Here is a 13,789-nt window from a genome sequence, read left to right on the forward strand (position 1 = left end):
TTTAAATTAGATACCACAGTAGGGGTTGTGATTGGAAGGGGAATCCTGGAGGCCATGGTGTTCTTAGTAGCTGGTCTGGCACTCACCTCTAAACTCTGGGAGTCTCCTGTTGAATATAAACAAGTTCACAGAGCACCAACCTCAGTCAAGGCCACTCAGTGACCATGACTGAGACAAAGAAAGACGGACCCTTTCATTGTGTCTCAGTGGACAAAACCAGAAACCTGTGCAAACAGAAATGACCAGATAGCCTCCTTCTTCTGGGTAAGATGAGTGACAGCTACTTAGTGCTGCTTCCTTCCCCTGCTTTGTAGGTAACTGTTAGGTTCAGGAGGGCCTGACCCTCATAGTGTGGGAACCTGACTACTCCCCTACCGCTGTATGAAAACCGGACCTTGCAACGTCCGGGTTGGCAACCATACATGCTCACCTCTCCTTTCAATGGATTCTCCTCCCTTTATTACCAATTTACCCAACCGAAATATTCCCACCAAAAAAAATGCCTCCAGCCCCATATAAGTTTCAGGTCCCCTCGCATTCAGGGCTGAAGCTATCTTTGGCTCAGCCCAGCTGTCACTCTGCTACAATAAATCTTGCTTCAGCCTTATGCATTCCTCCTTCAGCAAACCTAACAGTAACAAATTTCAGGATATCTGCTCATAGAATCAACACCTCAACCTGACAGCATCCAATTCAGACCAAAGCTCGATTTCCTTAAACTCTCCTTCAAAGAAGTGGACAAAAGCCCAGAGCCTGGAAAATGGCCTATCACCCTCTGAGGGTCTTGCATTTCCCAGTGTGTGTGGTGCCCCGCATCACAGTGCGCCAATAAACCTCACTGTTCCACTACAGGTCTCAGGTATGTTCCTGTGCTTAAAGGCATTGGCACCACATACCTGCAGGGAGACCTAGCATTCCCCTGAATTCCAGACTTGCACATCCAACTAGGTATCATTTCCTCTTAGATGTCTGGTGAACTTCTCAAAGTGAGTACGAAACCCAATTCCTCATCTCTCCAACTCCAGTCAATCTCACTGGCCACCACGCTCCCCACTGCAGCCACGTGGACTTCACCTAGTTCTGTACCAGACCATGATCTGGTCAGTCTGTTACCTTTGCTGGAGACATTCTCCTCCAACTCCAACCTTGTTTGGGGATTCCACATCCTCCAAGGGTCTTTCTGTCAACCTCTTGCTTCTGTCTGCTCTGCTTCCTGTGCTTTAGTTCAATGTCTGTCTTCCTGTTTTATATACAAGAACACTGAACTCCAAGGATAAGGGATGTGACCAAAGTCATGTAGCTGGGGATGAGCACAATGTAGACCGGCTGGGATCCCAATGCCTAGCTCTTAGCACGTAGCACACTCTGACCCCTCCAGACCTGCCTGCCTTCACATTCCCTGATTTTGATCCTTCTTTCTCTTGTACTTCTGGGGTCCCCAGACACATTTCTGTCAAAGCAAGTTACTGTATTTCACCTGTTTCATTTAATGTTCTCCACATGAGATGAAATCAAGGGCAGGGCCCACATCTGTCACCCATGTGTCTCAAGTGTTCATAGTGTGCCATGAGAATGAGATGGGGTCACAGCACTATTGCCCAAACAGCAGCAAGGTCAGAACTGGCCCTTCTGACAGAACATGGAAGGAAGACCAGATAGTGAGAAATGAGAGATGAGGGACAAACCCAACTCCTTCATTCTCTGAAGGGCATGTCACGACTGCTAAGAAACTTGGAGAAGACCCTGAAGAAACGATTTTAAAGAGTGAAAAATACAGCCAAAGGAAAGAAGCAGGACTCAGCTGGGAATACTGTACAGCTACATGAGCATCACCACGCCTCGGAGAAAATAAAGAAAAACCAACATGTAGATTGGGATCAAGGAAAAGTGAGCATGCTGGATGTTTAAAATGTCATGAAAAAAGGACTTTTTTTATTTATTTCTCTTAACAGTGTCTTTTTAAACTACTGTTTCAATTACATCAGTTTCATGTGTATTTTTTTCCTTAATTGAAGCCCTTTCTCACCACTCTTATTCTGAAAGTCTGAAAGTCTAGTACTGAAAGTCCTAGCTATAGCAATCAGCCAAGACAAATAAAAGCCATCCAAATCAAAAAAAGAAAAAAAGTAAAATTGTCATTATTTGAAAATGATATGATCTTATATATTGAAAATCCCACAGACTCAACTAAAAAACGGTTGGATCTAATCAATGAATTCAATAAAGCTGCAGGATATTAAATCAATACACACACATCAGTTGCATTTCTATACACTAATCACAGAATATCTGAAAAATAAAGAAAACTACCCCAAACGGCAGCAAAAACAATAACTAGGAATAAATTTAACTAAGGAAATGAAAGAACTGTATAATGAAAACTACAAGACTGCTGAAAGAAATCAAACAAATGGAAGGACAGCCCATGTTCATGGACTGGAAGAGTTAATATTGTTAAAATATCCATGCTGTATGAAGCCATCTACAGATTCAATGCAATGCCTATCAAATTTACAATGGCATTTTCCACAAAAATAGAAAAACAAACCTAAAATTTGTATGGAACCACAAAAGACCCCCAAATAGCTAAAGTAATCATAAGAAAGAACAAAAGTGAAGGCATCACATGTATTGATTTCAAACTATACTGCAAAACTATAGTAATTTAGACAGTATGGTAATAGATACACCAATGGAACACTAGAGAGCCAGAATTAAAACCCATATAAATGGTCAATTAATATTTGATAAGGGAGCCAAGAACATCCAATAGGGAAAATAGTCTCTTCAATAAATGGTATTGGGAAAAGTGGATAACCACATGCGGAAAAATGAAACTGAATCTCTATCTTACATCACTCTTAAAAATTAACTTAACATGAATCAAAAACTTAAACATATGCCCTGATACCATAAAACTCCTAGAAGTAAACACTGGAAAGAAGCTCCTTGACATCAATTTTTTGGATGTGACACCAAAACCACAAACAACAAAAGAAAAATTAGTAAGTGGGACTATATAAACTTAAAAGCTTCGGACTGTAAAAAGAAATAACAAAATAAAAGGGCAACCTATGGAATGGAATATTTGCAAGCTTGTATTAGGTAAAGGGTTAATATTCAAAATTTATACAAAACTGAATTCAATAACAATGACCCCAAACAACTGATTTAAAAATGGGCAAAAGAACTAAAAAGACATTTTTCCCAAGATATCTAAGCAATCAACAGGTACATGTAAAGATGTTCAATGTCACTAATCATCAAAGAAATACAAATCAAAACCACAATGAGATATCACCTCACACCTGGATGAATGGCTATCATCAAGAAAAGATAACGGTGTTGATGAGAAAGTGGAAAAAGGGAATCCTTGTGTACTGTTGGTGGGATTGTAAACCAGTCCACTTTGGAGAACAGTATAGAGATTCTTCAAAAAATTAAGAATAGAACTATCTTATGATTCAGCAATCCCACTTCTGGATATTAACTCAAAAGAATGAAAACAAGTTGTTAAAGACATATATGTACGCTCATGTTTATTACAGCATTGTTCACAATAGCCAAGAAATGGAAACAACCTAAGTGTCCAACAAAGGATGAATGGATAAAAGTGGTACACATACTCATATACAAAATGAGAATGTTATTCAGCCATGAGAAAAAAGGGAAATCCTGCCATTTGCAAAAACATGAATGGACCTTGCGGACATTATGCTAAGTTAGAAAAAGACAAATACTACAGGATATCCTTACATGCAGAATCTAAATAAAAAATCAAACCAAACTTGAAAAAACAAAGAGTAGAATGATGGTTACAAAAGGCTGGTGGGTGTGGGAGTGGGAGAGATTATTGTTTAAGGGTACACATTTGCAACTAGTAGGTAAAGTTCCTGGAAATCTAATATACAGTACAGAGATTACATACAACAAAACTGTATTACAAACCTTAAACACAGTAAGAGATTAGATCTTAATTGTTCTCACCACTAGAAGAAAAGATAAACCTGTGACATGATAGCGGTATTAGCTAACACTACAATGGCAATCATAGTGCAATATAAATGTATCAGATGAATATACTGTACATCTTAAACTTTGTATACAATGTTATATGTCAATTATATCTCAAAAACAATACTAAGTAAATAAATAGATAAAAACTGAGACCTTAAATAGTACAGTAAAATGTACCCATTCGTAAGTATGTACTTATTTCCTTTGACATAAAATAATCTTAGGCAACAATACTTTTAGTATTCTGGTTTAAGTTTTAAGAGCTTCATAAATCAAGGCTTCATGTTTGGCACAAAGACTTATGCTCAATGGCTGAGACGATGTTCTGTAACAAAAGATTTCAACAAATATTTGCTGAACTGCTCTCAAGTATGCAGCTAACCTGACATGGGAGGGAGAGTATGTACATTAAGTCAGGTGACAGGAACAAGGCTCTTTTACTTGAAATCTTGCTCTTCCCCTGCCACTCAACAACAACAAAACAACCAATAACAAATTGTCATGGGTTTGTCAGGGAAACCCAAATCAAGCCATGAAGGCATTTCTTTTTGTTACATCTACTTCCTTTTTATTTCCTCCTTTATGTCTGTTATTTTTAAAATAGTCCTGTGATTGCTTTTCGGTGCACTCTAAAGGTAGTTCTACAGCTGAAGGATTTTGTAATTGCACAATAACCACTGATTCTCTCTCCTTTATGAATTCTCCGATGTAGAGTAAGGTCCTAGGCTGGGTCAATTTTCAATATGACTCTTTAGACGGATGACAATAGCTGATGATTTGCCTCAGATTGTCTCACAGTAATGACACTTGCGGGGTTTCTCTTTGGTAAAATTCTCAGATACCAAGTAAGATGTTTCCTCTGGTCAAAAGATTCTCCTCAAGAGTTACATCCAACAGTTCTTTCCCCAGTATGAGTTCTCTGAATTTGACTGAGGTGTGTCCACTTGCAAGAGGCTTTCCCATATCTCTCACTCCAGTGTTGCTCCCCAGTGTGGATCCTTTGAGGATGAGTGACAGATGAACGAAGGCTGAAGGCAAGCCCACATGCAGTGTACTGACAGAGCTTCTGCCCAGTGTGACTCCTCACGTGTTGAGTTAGGGGACAGCTAGCACGAAAAGCTCTCTTATATTTTTTATACTTAAAGTGTTCTACTCCAGTGTGGATCCTATTATTCCAAAAAGGAACAACAGGGTGAGGGAAGATCCTACCATAGCCACTGCACTTGGGGCTTCTCTCTTGTGAGAATCCTCATGTGACGAGTGAAAATACAGCTGTCACAAAAGACTTACCAGAATATGCTGCACTCACAGACTTTGTCTAGAGTGGGAAAAAGCTCTGTCCTCTCAAGGCTTTCTCACATCCAGTGCAGTCATAGGGCTTTACTTCGGTAAATCTGCGAAAGGCATTTGTTGAACCCATACCCGTGCTGCTTCCCTGTGTGCCAATCCTTCCCTGCGCAGGCCACAGAAGCATTACCTGGTCCACGCGTGTTCTGCTTGGGGACAGCATGTCCTGGAGACCTGCTCCTATAAAACTTTCAAGGGCAGATCATCATCTGTCCCCAAAGCATTATGTACAGAGCTCAACTTCCTGGGGAGGCTATCCCTGTGGGAAAATGTCCCTAGACTTCTTGCATTTTGGCTGCTTCCTGGACCGATCCCTACCACCTGGGGAGTCCCTTGAGACTCCTTGAGTTAACTGACCCTGCAGTGAGGCCCCCTCCAACAAGGGCAGCTAAGAAGAGGAAGGCTTTGTGGTCCCAGGTTGCGCTTTCTTGCCTATGTAGATCCAACACACATAAAGGTCTGTTAGCAATGCCAGCACAGAAAGGCATTCCACATTCAATGCTCCTGTGTGGCTTCTCCCCACAGAGAGGGGCCTGGCACTAAACAAGGTCAGAGTTGGCCAGTTCTTCTGATCCTCCCTACAAGTGAAGGCCTTCTTTAATGCTGGGATCTGTAGTGCTTCACAAACAAGGCCTGGCCTCTTCCCTTCTAAAGAATTGCTCTCCATGCTGCTGCTTCTGCCTCTGGTCAAGGTTTACACTGAACTGAAAGTCTCTCCTACACAATTCACATGTGGCTATGTGGTCACTGTCCAGATGGTGTTCCCTGTGGCTCAGCCAGGTAAGCAAATGTCTTTCAAGACTGGGCCAGACATGCCACATGAGTGAGCCTTTTAGGTGGAAGGACCTGCCTTGAGCATTCTAAACTGCGACACTTACAGAAACACTCTGCTCAGAAGGCACAGGCTCTTCCTCCGCAACATGGCAACAACCTGAAAGAAGATAAATGCTGGTCAAACACATGTTTAATGGGTGGCAAAAGGTATCCCATAAGAAATGTGTGTCTGATACTACCAGGGTATAGTCCGTAGGCCTGTTGGCAGAACACAGCACTAGAGTCAGGATGAGGAAGGCTGCTATGCACTGGAGGTCTCACAGAATGGAGGAGATCTCACAGGGGTGAGTGTACAAGGATGGGGAACAGTGTAAAGAAGAAAGGCATGGTCTCCTAATGAGACAAAGGTTCCTTGTGACAGGCAAATGCTGTCCCAAAGGATCTGTCCAGGACCACGCATATCTGGCTGGAACTGAATAGTCTTCAAGGAAACAAGGATATGTGCAGAAATCATGACATGTTAAATGAAAGCCAGTGCTGTAGAGCACCTCATGGAGCACTAAAAGAGGACAAATGAGACATGGGATGACAAAGGTAGGGGACTAACAGATACCTGAAGTCAGAGCACAAATGACAAGTGAGCAATACATCAAAAACAAAGGGAAAGTGAGACGAGGTTAGTCACTGGTATTGGCATCAAACACTAGTAGACAAAGCACTGACTGCTTGTGTAATATGAAGCCAGCCTGTCGTCACCATTCCACTCACCAAGGCCGGGCCTCCTCCAGGTCTTCTTTGCTGTGGCTGGAGCCGAGTCTACCTTCTCAAGAACCCTGGGCTCCCTTCTGGCTCCATGCGGGTAACCACATGGGACCTGGAAACTGCAAGCCCTGAGGTGAAAGGAGACAGGTAAGTGGCCAGCAGTGACATAGGCAACCTTTCCCACATAGAAGAAATTTCAATATCAAAAAAAAGAACCTTGGAAGAAAGTTTTGCAGGAACAGCTCACTGTTCTTCACAAGGACAGACCACGACAGTGCCCTCGATTCCTGCAACAGTCAGCTCCCACCCCACATACACACCAGGAAACGTCAGTTAGAAGGGGGCAGAATCTGGGAACAGAGATGCCAGTGATCTGGACAGTCCCCAACCAAAGTGTGGCCAGGCCATCTGAAATCTGCTGTGCAGACTGCGAGACTTATGACTCGAAACCCTTCATTTCAAAGCTTTGGGCAGTGTGTTGGGGCCACTCTGGAAGATGAGGCAGCAGTGCCCAATGCCCACCCCTGGTACCCACACCACCTTCTCCAAGGAACCAAGGAAAAGAGCTATGCTGTGAGAGCGCCATGAAACAGAGCTGCCCCTTGGGTGAAAAATGAAGAAGTAAACCCAGCCCAGGAAACTGGGACTCACGCCCACCCCCAAGAATCTATGTCGTTGTGAACCCTTCCAGCGGAGTATGGGCTAGACCTAAAAACTCTTTTCTGATAAACAGAATATGGCAAAAACAATAGGACATTACTTCTGAGAATAGGTTACAAAAATACTAGTTTCTACCTTGAATACTATCTCTTGCTCACAGTCATGGAACTCAGCTGCCTGTGACCTGCTTACAGAGAAGACAACATAGCAAGACACTGAGGGAGGACTCTGGCCAACAGCTGGCAAAGAAATGATAAATCAGCCCAAAGGTATACTGTTCATGTGAATGACCCTGAAAGGAGAGTCATCTCCAGTTAAGCCTTCAGATGAGAGGGCAACCCTGGACAGCCTCAGTAAGGTCACAAAAAACCTTGAGCTAGAGATATCCAAGTCAGATATGTATGATTCTTGATCCGCAGAAACCATGAAATAAATTTCTGTCTTTTCAACCCACTAAATTTGGGGGAAATTTGCCACGCACCAACAGATAACCAAAACAAGAACTTACCCAGCGAGGACACAAGTGCAAAGTTCTCCAGCATTACATCACGGTACAGGCGTCGCTGCGCCTCCTCGAGAAGCTCCCACTCCTCCCGGGAGAAGCACACGAACACATCCTCGAAGGTCACACAGCCCTGTCATGATGAGAACAGTTGAGCCCACAAGCAGCACAGCATCTCTCCCCAGCTCTCACTGCTCACGAGCACTCTCCGGTCCCTGATCTCTTAGCCTCCCAACTCAGAGATATCTGGCCTTGGCACCACTCATGTCTCTTCGCTCCTCATGTCCCTCTGATCACTGTGTTCAGCTCAGTGCAGACGATGGAGGTGGGCAGATACTGTGTAAGCTCTGGGTCTGGCAAGAAGGGTCCTAAACACTCTCCTGCCAGCCAGTTCACCTGGTGTTAACCAGACCATGCCTCCCTGACACCACCAAACTCCAACTCAGCCTTCTTCCATAAGCTCCCAGTATTAGGACCTTAAGGCTGTCAGTTCACACTCCTCTCTGGTCTTCTTCCCTCCTCCCTTATTTTTCGGCCTCCACTCTGCTGCCAGAAGAAACCTGTTGAATGAAATCTGTGTAAAATCACCTCCATCTCTGCTCCAAACTTTAAGAAGGGATGCTTAGCTCCTCCGGCTGCCATTCCAGGCCTGACTTGTGCCACCGCAGCTGTCTGTTCTCATAAAACACAATGGTGACCTCAATCACTCCCAAATCAGTCTCACTTCCAAGACTTTGCACATGCCTGTTCCAGTGACTGGTACTCCCTTCCGAACTTATTTGGCCTATACTAAGGACCCTGGGCCAGAAGTGACTCCCTTCAGGAACTCTACGACCACGAACCGGGAGAATGAAAGGTAGAGCCCGAAGACAAGGAGTTATGACCATGAGGGTGTGTGAGGTTGAGGCCGAGAGACACAACACTCACCTGCGCCGGATTCATTAGCGCTGCTGCCCTGGTCCCCGCCGCGCGGCCGGGTGGGCTTTGTGGGGTTCTGTGAGGTGGGCGCCCAGGGCAGGGTTCACCTTTTGCTGTGTATCGCACTCCAAGCTTCACTATAAAACGGTATAAAACGCTCACAAGACCCAGGCCGCCGTTTTCAAGGGTCGGGCGCCGGACCGCGGAAGATTCGGGTAAGCACGAGGGGCGACGGCGTCCGCTCTACAGTCGGGGACAGCCTCAGAGAGACAGAGCCTGCACCGGTAGTCACAATCTCACAGCCACGGGGGCGGCCCTGTCACGTCACCCTCCTTTCCAGCTTAGCCCTAGAGCGACGCCCTAGCGCATCTCTCCGGTCCACGTGGTACCGGTCCAAAATGCAACTGTGCGCCAAAGGAAGTACTCCAGAAGCAACATCGGAAGTCCCGCCCCACGACTCAGGGCACGCCCCTCTTCGGCCTTCATTGGCTCAGCTCTCAGGCAGAAAAAGCATGACGTATCCGCTTCTGGGTAATGTAGTCTATTCCGTCTGTTCGTATGTGCCGTTCCCCTTTTCCATGGCAACCTACAAACCGCATTGGTAGAACGTGCGAGAAAATAAAGCTCGAGGTTTCCAAACACGGACAGGGCTTCGCTTCCTCTTAAAAACGCCCTAGTTTCCCTGGGCATGGCGGTGGACATGCAAGCTCTGCGGTCTCACCCGGACCTAGTGAATCACAAACTTTCCGTCCTGCTCCCTCCCACCCGCGTCGCGAATCATCCCTTTTCCAGCATACCCATGCGGTACACATGTCTGTATAGGAAAAATACAGTATTCAGTACCATCCTCGGTTTTACGTATCCAGCCGGGGTCTTGGAAATATACCCCACGAATATGGGGGGGACGACTGTATTAATATGGTCATTAGCGTTACCATCACAATGCTTTCATGCACACTGCTGTGGGAAGTGAAATTGGGGATGCCTCTTTGCAGGATCCTTGGCATTATTTATCAAAACAAAAGATACAATGACCCTGACTCAGCAGCCTCATAAATTTTTATTAAAAGTTTTACATAAAAGCATACGTTTGTATTATTTGTCTTATTTAGTTATTTCTTACACAGCACAAAATTTCTTAAACTACAGGTAGACATTTTGCCCAAAGAGATGCCTTATTGCAGGCCACATAATTCAGATATTGGGAACACCTGGATTAACTGCCCTCAAGCCTGAGTGGAGAATGGAGTTGACATGGTTACATGTTTGTGACAGAATGACATGTTACCTAGTTCGCGGTAACCAGGACCTCCCTTTCCACATTCTGTCTTTCCCTGACCCTCAGGGCAGGTAGGCCCAGGAACAAATATATGATCATGAGATGGCCCAGCCTGAAGCTCAGCACCTTTAAGTTATCAGGTCCTGTCCTCAACAAAACACCATCACCATCAGCCCATCACCTGAACCTGGAGCCCCCAAGGGAACACTAAATCCTGGAAAATAGAGAATCACTGAGATCCCCAGAATGGTACACAAATACAAAACAGTTAAAACACAGTTTGACAGTCATTTTTTGCCTATACTCAATTGGCTGCGACTCATTCAGATGGTCCCAAATTAAGTGTACAGAAGCTGGGACATGCTGTTCTGTTAGGTGTCCCAAAAAAGAAAATGGAATTGGTAAGCATACAGCCAGTTTATGTCACAACCCATCAATTTGGTCACCACATATATATTTTTTTATTTCTCCCATGCATTCTACACTGTCATTCTTTTATTATCCAACAACTCAAAACTCCATCTAATTACTGAGCTCATCTCACAGTTAACAATCTCTAAGGTGTGTTGTCCTTTGCATCAGGTTCAACTACTGTTCCTTACCACCAGGAAACTATCAACACGAAATAAATTGTCTCCACTCGCACCCAATATATATATACTGGAGTCAGAGATACAGTGGAAGGACATACTGAAGGTCCCAAAGAAATCATCGCCAACATAAATTTCACTCAAATAACATTCAACAATTAGTGTTTTTTTTTTTTAAGAAAGGGCATGAAATAAGACATGTGCCCCAAAATGAAAAATGGAATAGAAAACTAATCCACAGAAAAGGAATGCTAAAGGTTACATTTAAGGTCAAAGAAAAATGATCCAGGTGAAAGGTCTGCAGCAATAGAAGAAATAAAGATCCAAGGGAAGGATGCATCTGTAGATAGTACAATTATTCACTATCTGTATAAAACATAAACAGTATCTCCTTGTTGAGTACAATGACATAATTACCATTCAATCCTCAAATAATATCCCTTATATTGGGCAAGACGATATATGCTCATTTATATTAAGGATAAGTGTTATAATTTTAACTTAAACATTAGCAAAATAGGAGTATATACAATCCCAACTAAAATACAGAGTTTAGAATTACAGAAAAATTTTAAAGTACAAGAAATAGAAGTGAAGCAAAAGTAAGCACAAAATAGGAAGATGTATTTAAACCCAAAGATACCAGCCATCACATGAGTATGGAAATGTTTGAATTAGTAATAACTTTGGTGTGTGGAAAAATATCCTGCAATATTCACTTTCTGTCACATTTCCAAGATACGTTATAGAAATATATGAAATAACACCAATTCTATAAAATCTCACCCAGAAAAAAAAAAAAGAAGAAGAAAAAAAAGAGGAGGAACACTTCCCAGTTCATTTTGAGAGGCATTACTTGGACACTAACAATCGTGCAAAAAAATTAAACTACAGACCAATATGGTCATGATTTTAGACACAAAAATCCTAAACAAAATTCTAGCTAACAGAAGGCTGTAACATACACAGAGTAAAATAATTATATTTCATGATCTGGTGGGGTTTGTTACAGGAATGCAAGGATGGTTCAACATTCGAAAACCAGTCAAAGCAAACCATTATAGCATCCATTCATAATGAAAGCTCTTAGCAAATTAGGAGGGAAACTTTCCAAACTGAAAAACATGTATAAGAAAAACCCGCAGCTATTATCATACTTAATGGTCAACACTAAATACTTTCTCCCTAACATTAAGAACAAGGCAGGTGTGTCCTCCTTCACCACTTCTATCCAACACTATATTGGAAGTTCTAGCTGGTACAATAAAAACAAGAAAAGGAAATGAAAGGGATATGGTTTAGGAAGAAGAAATAAGATGTTCGCAACTTGCTGATAACATTATTGTTTATGAAAAAAATCCTGAGGAATGTACCAAAAAAGCTGCTAGAACTAAGTGAATTCAGCAAGGTCATAGGCTACAAGGTCAACATATGAACATTAGTTATATTACAATATAACAGTAATGCTCATGTGCAAACTGAAATTAAAAACTCAATACCACATATAATGACTCAAAAAAAAGTGCCTAGATAAAAATCTAACAAAATATGTTCAGGAACCATAAGCTACAAATTACAAAACACTAACTAAATAAATCCAAGAGGATCTAAATAAATGGAGAGGCATACCATGCCCATCGACCGGAAGACTCAACACAATGAAGATTCCAAATCTCACCAAAATGATCCACAGATTAATTTCTACCAAAAATCTTAGCAAGATGTTTTATAAATATAGACATGCATATGATAAAGTTTATATGGAAAGCCAAAGGAAATTTTTGATATGGAAAACTACATTAATTTTTAAAAAGAATATGGAGGAATAACTTTACCTAACTTTAAGACTTGATGATAGTTACAGTAATCAAGATAGTGTGGTAGTGGTAGACGTTAAAACACGCTGATCAATGTGATAATATAGAGAACTCAGAAATAGACCAACATGAATATGCCCAACTGATTTTTGACAGAGGAGTAGACACAATTCAACAAAAGCAGGAAAGTCTTTTCAACAAGTGGTGCTGGAATAACTCTTAGGTCAACACAAGAAAAAAGCTCAAGGTAAACCGCACATGGCAATACAGAAATTAACTCAACATGGACTAGAGATTTAAATGTAAAAGGTAAAGCTAGAAAATTTATAGAAAAAAATATTCAGGACCTAGGGCTTACTAAAGACTTCCTAGACATGACATGAAAAGGGTAGAGAGATGCTTTTACAATAATGCCATGGATTGATACAATGAAAATGACTTGGCCTACAATGGCAATATGAAACTACACATGTGGTCATTTAAAAGGCCCTGAGATGGTTTCCAAGGAGACACATTACGTCCAATGTATTTCTTAACATGAGGTAATACTATAGTAGGTAGCTCAAAAAAATACCGGAGGAATTCCAAAATACCCTAATAAAAGGTACTAGTCATTAGTCTTTATGCCAGAACTAAGCTCATGGTGACAACCGTGCAACTCACATATACCTACATGTACACATCCACTTCATTCTGTTAAAATTCTTGTGAATTTGACAGTAAATTTTCACAATCTTTTGTAAAATTAAAAATGAGATGCCTTCTTTGTTTTTCTGACTTTATCATTATTCTTTAGCCTAACTTAGCCGTGTATTTTATTTTGTTTTGGCTCTAAATCAACCCCTAGAAAATTGTGGAGGTGGAAACCTCTCTAAGGAGGATTGAAGCAGCTCAGAAACCAAAGAGGGGAGAATTAGGATTCATCTGGGAAGGTCGAACAGCAACACTCATCCTCACACCACAGAAAAATAAAGGAAAAAAAATAAGTATATCAAGATGAAATATGAGTTTTTGAATGGTTGAAGACACATGAAGAAACATGTTTTTCAATTCTGTCTTAAGTGTGCAGTAAAGTGTGCCCATTCATACGTACATCTTTATCTCAATATAAGAGCATTTCCTA

The 13,789-nt window shown here is 41.9% G+C and overlaps 1 long non-coding RNA gene across 1 annotated transcript; it reads right to left on the minus strand.

The window, feature by feature from the left end:
- Positions 1 to 3,075: 3,075 nt before the first annotated feature.
- Positions 3,076 to 9,421, minus strand: LOC120617029 (uncharacterized). The gene is made up of 4 exons (XR_005656750.1): positions 8,990 to 9,421; positions 8,069 to 8,195; positions 6,907 to 7,028; positions 3,076 to 6,295 (listed from the first exon to the last, which is right to left on the minus strand). It is a non-coding gene; the product is annotated as an uncharacterized LOC120617029 (long non-coding RNA).
- Positions 9,422 to 13,789: the final 4,368 nt, after the last annotated feature.

This window comes from Pteropus medius, unplaced genomic scaffold (genome assembly GCF_902729225.1).
Source record: "Pteropus medius unplaced genomic scaffold, Ma_sr-lr_union100, whole genome shotgun sequence".
NCBI lineage: Eukaryota > Metazoa > Chordata > Mammalia > Chiroptera > Pteropodidae > Pteropus > Pteropus medius.